Source organism: Ambystoma mexicanum, chromosome 9 (genome assembly GCF_040938575.1).
Source record: "Ambystoma mexicanum isolate Mex_15411 chromosome 9, UKY_AmexF1_1, whole genome shotgun sequence".
In the NCBI taxonomy this organism is placed as follows: domain Eukaryota; kingdom Metazoa; phylum Chordata; class Amphibia; order Caudata; family Ambystomatidae; genus Ambystoma; species Ambystoma mexicanum.
The window spans coordinates 923,355,070-923,363,122 of record NC_090931.1 but is presented as its reverse complement, the minus strand read 5'-3'; positions in this window follow the sequence as shown (position 1 = coordinate 923,363,122).

Here is an 8,053-nt window from a genome sequence, read left to right as displayed (position 1 = left end):
AAATTCATCTGTCTGACCCAGCAATATGCAGTCCCGTGGCACCCATTTTCACCATTCTAGCTCAACATAGCGCTATGACTTAAAAGCGCTATGTTTAGCTGGTTTTGGCTCATTGTTTTCCTTTCGGTGATGTAACTGGTAGAGTGATGTGCTATGCTGGTCTCTGTGATCCTTTAGGCTTTCCTTCATGGGATGTTGTGCGATTTCAGGGGCACAGGACAGCATGAGCTCGATGACGTGCATCTGAATGTCCTCCAATCACATGTTGCACACGGTGGCCTGTATGCGCAATGTCTTGCGAGCAATTACCAAGGGTCACCAAGGCAACCCCAATTCATGAAGATATGTCATCAACATTTATTGCAATACAATAAATATCATGGATTTAGGTATCACGTCTTCTGGAGTGTATCGCGTTGGTTTCCCGACATGATTTTATTAAAAGTAATTTTTCAAACAAAATGACTGAAAAAACTCAGAACTATATGGCGGGTGGTTCGGAGGCTTTTTGGTCCAGAAAATTGCCTTTGTCTTTTAGGGCAGTGATACTTTATACATAGGTTAATCAACCCAAGGCAGACATTTCTCAAGACTGCCAGGACAATTACAAAGTTGCTTTCATCCTCATTAGGGATCATCATTGTAGTACAGTCTTACAGTCCTGTGGTTGGTGCATTGACTGTCAGACTATACTACACTGCTGATGCCTAATAAAGGGGAACCAGGTATGTAGGTTTCTGCTGTCTTGAGAAATGTCTGTCTTGGGTTTTACTAGTAGTTTTACTGAACTGACAGACATTAGAGTTTCCTTTGTCCCACTTTGCACTGATAGCAGCAAGAGGAAGGAGATTTAGTTTAAATTTGGAAAACAAAGCCCGCTTACTAGGACATGTTAGCCACTCCAAATATTGCTCACACCCTGTAGTTGTCCTAAAACAAGGATATTCAATAGACATCAGGCCCAACTTTGGGCTACTCAAGAAAAGATACATCGACCAATCCTTAAAAGACTTCTTAATGCTGCTAATTCACCATCTTCAAGCCATACCCATCGGCAACCCTCCTTTTGTCTCCATATCACGCACAAACATTATGTGTAGCTTTAGTTCAACCCTAGTAATAAGGTGAACCCGGAACATGAGGGCTCGTTGCCATGCAGCATATTGAATTGGCAGCAGGCCTGGCTTAAATTAATGGGGACAGTTGGAGCACAGGTTGGTAAACTGATTAGCCTTACCAGAAAACTGTTTTTGCCCCTTTCAGTTCCCTGTATGGGGACAAAGCCCCAAAGTTTGGCACTATATAGGGCAGCCGAACGTGCCTGCCTTTTGTATATACCTCTAGTGTTTCGCGTATAATTTCTCCTCCAATATTCTCTAGAGAAAGCTAGGGTTGCACCTCCCCTCCATCTTAGAATGCAACTACTACCAGCAATTAGCTCTCCCGAGTCCCATTTGTCGCTAGTCTTAATCCCAAAATAATCAGAAAATGTTTACTTGCAAAATGTTTGACCAATTGAACTTTCATCCTCCTACTCCTCCTCGGCAAAGTTTAGATCTTGCATGCCTTGTTCGATGGACGACACTCCCCTTACTCTCCGAGTGTTGCCTCTGCCAATCCTTTCGGGCCCTCTAGAAGCTGCGACGGGTGTTGTTGCCCTGCACACCCTCGCATAGTGTCCTGGTGTGCCACACCGGCCACATACTCTCGATTTGGCTAGACAATCAGCCACGTGCGGCAGGTCATACCCGCAGTATTGACACGATGGGGCGTTGCCATGCCCCGTGGGGCTCTCACCACCTCTTGATGCCCATCTTGCCTTTCCTAGGGTGGAGCGTCCGATTGCAAAAGCTTCATCTTCCTTTCTCCCGTGTGTGGCTGTGTCCATCTTCGTCCCCTGGCATCGGCCAGTTCGTACGCTCTCTCCGTGTCCAAGATCTGTTGCAGAGTCAAACCTGGTTCTCTCAGGACCTGTCTCCTCAGTTTTCCTGAGCCGCAACCCTGCAACAACTGGTTCTGAATCATCTCCTCTTCGTTCCCCCATCTACAGGAGCTTGCCAAAATTCTGAGCCGCGCACAGAATTGGTCCAATGACTCCACTTCACGTTGCTTCTCCGCACTCATGACAAACCTGTCAAAGTCGACATTTGCCATGGGAAGAAAGTGATCTTTGAATGCTTGTTTCACGGCATCATATGTGGCGACCACAATGTCCAAAGAGTCATAAATTTTGTGGACCTCCGCCCCTGCCGAGTACACCATGGTGGCAATCCTTTCTTCATCATCCGTAATCCCCGAGGCCCTGAAGAACATCTCCAACCTCTTTACCCACAGGAGCCATTTAGATCCCAGTTTGGATGGAGGGCCCGTGGTATTGAATTCGGGCATGGGAGCTAGTGTACTGGTCATCCTGCGTGGGATGGGGGCAAGGGTGCCTTCCTGATCATCTTCTTCCTCCATTCTGGAGCGTGTTACCCACAGGTAGTTGTCGAAACTCTCCAGTGATTGAGGTTCTGGTCAGCCTAGTCCACTTGTGGCGTGGTTCCTTCTTGCTGCACTTCTTCTCACCTCCAGGCAGTATGCCACAGCCTTGCAGCTGCAGAGGCTGTGGGAGTTCCAAAAATGTATGCTTCGCGGTGCAGATGGCGCATGAGCACCCTCACGGGCCGCAACCACTGCACTCTGCGTGCAATCCAAAATGGCCGCCGGCCACACGTGTGGGTCTGTTTCGACACGGAGCAGCGTTCGCCTCCTCGAAACGCTATCGGAGCGGAGGACTGCTCCAGCGCCGTCCTCGTCGTCAGTGTTGTGTGCGTGGGGGCGGTGTCAGGCCCCACGCTAGCATTCACTCATGCGCTCCTCATTCGCACAAGGAGACATGCCGGAGACGTGTGGTTGCTCGGGTCCCCGGCGCGAACTGCCGGCGGGCCGTCTTTATTTTACACTGCGCATGCGCGAGCCTCGTCATCGCTCACGCATGCGCGCACTCGCGTATTACTACGCAACATCTCGTATCGTCTTGCTTCCAAGGGGATCATGTTGCGCCTGTGGTATCCTCCCATCAATTCTTGGGAGTGGGCCGAGGAAGAGATCAGGGATGAAGGGATTATGGGTTAAATACAGATATTAAGCAGCTCTTGGTGAAATATAAACTTCAAGAAAAAGCGTTGTTTCAGCCACTTCACTTAGGTAATACAGCATCTCACACAGCCCTGAATTCATGTACTTGGCTTGTCTCATTTTCTTTTGTAAAGAAACGGTAAAGAATTGCAGTATTCTTTGTTTTGGTTTTGTAAATAAAAGTTCAAGACTTTTAGTAAAATGACTGACTTCATTGGGGCGATTTGGTAAAAAATGGTAATATATAATAGTTCTAATGTTAAAAATATGTGACTAGCGAGAACATGTCTGCCAAAGCTGTTGTCTTTGCCAATGCACCTACGGCACTCGGCAACCCCTTAGACATTCCTATAGGTGTGCGTTTGGTTGTTTTCTTGCTTTATAGACATAGTTCTGAAGATTCTGATTAGTGAACTAGAAATACTAAAACTAATATGCAGTATTCTTTCACGTTTAGTGGGTTACTTAAGTCAACGCCTCGTGGCTGCATGTATAAAAGGAAACTATTACTACTAACTGGTCCCTCCCTAAAGCCTATCGTTTTACAGTCCTCGTCTATAATTCATTGCCTTGGGGCGCCCATCCCAGCTGATCGAGCCATACATTCTGCGGTTCACTGCAGGCAAGGGATATTCAAGACACCGCAGACTCCTTCCCTTATTAAAAGAACGAAAGGAAAAAACAGATGCGTGTGTGTCGTTTGCCACCCTGCTTATCGATTTGGGAAGTAGTGCAAGGCTTGCGGATGTGCACTTGAGGCTGAATTACAGAATTCTCTTGTGTGGGATTGGAGGCCTAGCGCAGTGCAATGTTTGCGGCGGCTACAAAGAATTTTGTTAAGCAGGTTGGCGATGGCGGGAAACTAATCCCCGTTCCCTGCCTGAGTGAAGCAGACAAATACCAGCCCCTGAGCTTGGTGATCAAAAAGAAGAGACGCTTCCTCTCCAAAAAATCCAAGTTCATCTCCACACCTTTTACACTTAAAGATATTCTGTAGGGGGAAAAGGAGATTTCAGCTGGTAAGATCGTTGTTTATATTTCTATCATCATGTATTACTTATGTAGGAAAATCAATATTACATGCGTGTAATAGTAAATTAACCAAAATAATTATCCCTGAGCAATGAACCCATTCAGTTGAAAGACAGATTCAAATATAAAGATAGCGGTGTGCCCCTTTACTGTACGTTGTAAGGTTTTCCATGTTTCTTTTAATAAGTGCGGGTCCCTTCCGAAAGTAATTCATTTTATTAGGATTTTGTTTCAAGTTGTAATCTCATGCTTTACACCACATCATCCAGGTTTTTAGGCGCTCCTGCCTCTTCTGTACTGAATTGACTGATTATGTGTTTTAATCCTTGAGTTTTAACCATCTCCCATCAGCATCGAACACCTAAAAAACACCCCATCGCAGTTAAAGAGGCAGATCATAGTGTATTACAGAGGTCCTTTGAAATATTCTCCAGGTGAACACATGCAGCAAATTCATCTGTCTGACCCAGCAATATGCAGTCCCTTGGCACCCATTTTCACCATTCTAGCTCAACATAGCGCTATGACTTAAAAGCGCTATGTTTAGCTGGTTTTGGCTCATTGTTTTCCTTTCGGTGATGTAACTGGTAGAGTGATGTGCTATGCTGGTCTCTGTGATCCTTTAGGCTTTCCTTCATGGGATGTTGTGCGATTTCAGGGGCACAGGCCAGCATGAGCTCGATGACGTGCATCTGAATGTCCTCCAATCACATGTTGCACACGGTGGCCTGTATGCGCAATGTCTTGCGAGCAATTACCAAGGGTCACCAAGGCAACCCCAATTCATGAAGATATGTCATCAACATTTATTGCAATACAATAAATATCATGGATTTAGGTATCACGTCTTCTGGAGTGTATCGCGTTGGTTTCCCGACATGATTTTATTAAAAGTAATTTTTCAAACAAAATGACTGAAAAAACTCAGAACTATATGGCGGGTGGTTCGGAGGCTTTTTGGTCCAGAAAATTGCCTTTGTCTTTTAGGGCAGTGATACTTTATACATAGGTTAATCAACCCAAGGCAGACATTTCTCAAGACTGCCAGGACAATTACAAAGTTGCTTTCATCCTCATTAGGGATCATCATTGTAGTACAGTCTTACAGTCCTGTGGTTGGTGCATTGACTGTCAGACTATACTACACTGCTGATGCCTAATAAAGGGGAACCAGGTATGTAGGTTTCTGCTGTCTTGAGAAATGTCTGTCTTGGGTTTTACTAGTAGTTTTACTGAACTGACAGACATTAGAGTTTCCTTTGTCCCACTTTGCACTGATAGCAGCAAGAGGAAGGAGATTTAGTTTAAATTTGGAAAACAAAGCCCGCTTACTAGGACATGTTAGCCACTCCAAATATTGCTCACACCCTGTAGTTGTCCTAAAACAAGGATATTCAATAGACATCAGACCCAACTTTGGGCTACTCAAGAAAAGATACATCGACCAATCCTTAAAAGACTTCTTAATGCTGCTAATTCACCATCTTCAAGCCATACCCATCGGCAACCCTCCTTTTGTCTCCATATCACGCACACACATTATGTGTAGCTTTAGTTCAACCCTAGTAATAAGGTGAACCCGGAACATGAGGGCTCGTTGCCATGCAGCATATTGAATTGGCAGCAGGCCTGGCTTAAATTAATGGGGACAGTTGGAGCACAGGTTGGTAAACTGATTAGCCTTACCAGAAAACTGTTTTTGCCCCTTTCAGTTCCCTGTATGGGGACAAAGCCCCAAAGTTTGGCACTATATAGGGCAGCCGAACGTGCCTGCCTTTTGTATATACCTCTAGTGTTTCGCGTATAATTTCTCCTCCAATATTCTCTAGAGAAAGCTAGGGTTGCACCTCCCCTCCATCGTAGAATGCAACTACTACCAGCAATTAGCTCTCCCAAGTCCCATTTGTCGCTAGTCTTAATCCCAAAATAATCAGAAAATGTTTACTTGCAAAATGTTTGACCAATTGAACTTTCATCCTCCTACTCCTCCTCGGCGATGTTTAGATCTTGCATGCCTTGTTCGATGGACGACACTCCCCTTACTCTCCGAGTGTTGCCTCTGCCAATCCTTTCGGGCCCTCTAGAAGCTGCGACGGGTGTTGTTGCCCTGCACACCCTCGCATAGTGTCCTGGTGTGCCACACCGGCCACATACTCTCGATTTGGCTAGACAATCACCCACGTGCGGCAGGTCATACCCGCAGTATTGACACGATGGGGCGTTGCCATGCCCCGTGGGGCTCTCACCACCTCTTGATGCCCATCTTGCCTTTCCTGGGGTGGAGCGTCCGATTGCAAAAGCTTCATCTTCCTTTCTCCCGTGTGTGGCTGTGTCCATCTTCGTCCCCTGGCATCGGCCAGTTCGTACGCTCTCCCCGTGTCCAAGATCTGTTGCAGAGTCAAACCTGGTTCTCTCAGGACCTGTCTCCTCAGTTTTCCTGAGCTGCAACCCTGCAACAACTGGTTCCGAATCATCTCCTCTTCGTTCCCCCATCTACAGGAGCTTGCCAAAATTCTGAGCCGCGCACAGAATTGGTCCAATGACTCCTCTTCACGTTGCTTCTCCGCACTCATGACAAACCTGTCAAAGTCGACATTTGCCATGGGAAGAAAGTGATCTTTGAATGCTTGTTTCACGGCATCATATGTGGTGACCACAATGTCCAAAGAGTCATAAATTTTGTGGACCTCCGCCCCTGCCGAGTACACCATGGTGGCAATCCTTTCTTCATCATCCGTAATCCCCGAGGCCCTGAAGAACATCTCCAACCTCTTTACCCACAGGAGCCATTTAGATCCCAGTTTGGATGGAGGGCCCGTGGTATTGAATTCGGGCATGGGAGCTAGTGTACTGGTCATCCTGCGTGGGATGGGGGCAAGGGCGCCTTCCTGATCATCTTCTTCCTCCATTCTGGAGCGTGTTACTCACAGGTAGTTGTCGAAACTCTCCAGTGATTGAGGTTCTGGTCAGCCTAGTCCACTTGTGGCGTGGTTCCTTCTTGCTGCACTTCTTCTCACCTCCAGGCAGTATGCCACAGCCTTGCAGCTGCAGAGGCTGTGGGAGTTCCAAAAATGTATGCTTCGCGGTGCAGATGGCGCATGAGCACCCTCACGGGCCGCAACCACTGCACTCTGCGTGCAATCCAAAATGGCCGCCGGCCACACGTGTGGGTCTGTTTCGACACGGAGCAGCGTTCGCCTCCTCGAAACGCTATCGGAGCGGAGGACTGCTCCAGCGCCGTCCTCGTCGTCAGTGTTGTGTGCGTGGGGGCGGTGTCAGGCCCCACGCTAGCATTCACTCATGCGCTCCTCATACGCACAAGGAGACATGCCGGAGACGTGTGGTTGCTCGGGTCCCCGGCGCGAACTGCCGGCAGGCCGTCTTTATTTTACACTGCGCATGCGCGAGCCTCGTCATCGCTCACGCATGCGCGCACTCGCGTATTACTACGCAACATCTCGTATCGTCTTGCTTCCAAGGGGATCATGTTGCGCCTGTGGTATCCTCCCATCAATTCTTGGGAGTGGGCCGAGGAAGAGATCAGGGATGAAGGGATTATGGGTTAAATACAGATATTAAGCAGCTCTTGGTGAAATATAAACTTCAAGAAAAAGGGTTGTTTCAGCCACTTCACTTAGGTAATACAGCATCTCACACAGCCCTGAATTCATGTACTTGGCTTGTCTCATTTTCTTTTGTAAAGAAACGGTAAAGAATTGCAGTATTCTTTGTTTTGGTTTTGTAAATAAAAGTTCAAGACTTTTAGTAAAATGACTGACTTCATTGGGGCGATTTGGTAAAAAATGGTAATATATAATAGTTCTAATGTTAAAAATATGTGACTAGCGAGAACATGTCTGCCAAAGCTGTTGTCTTTGCCAATGCACCTACGGCACTCGGC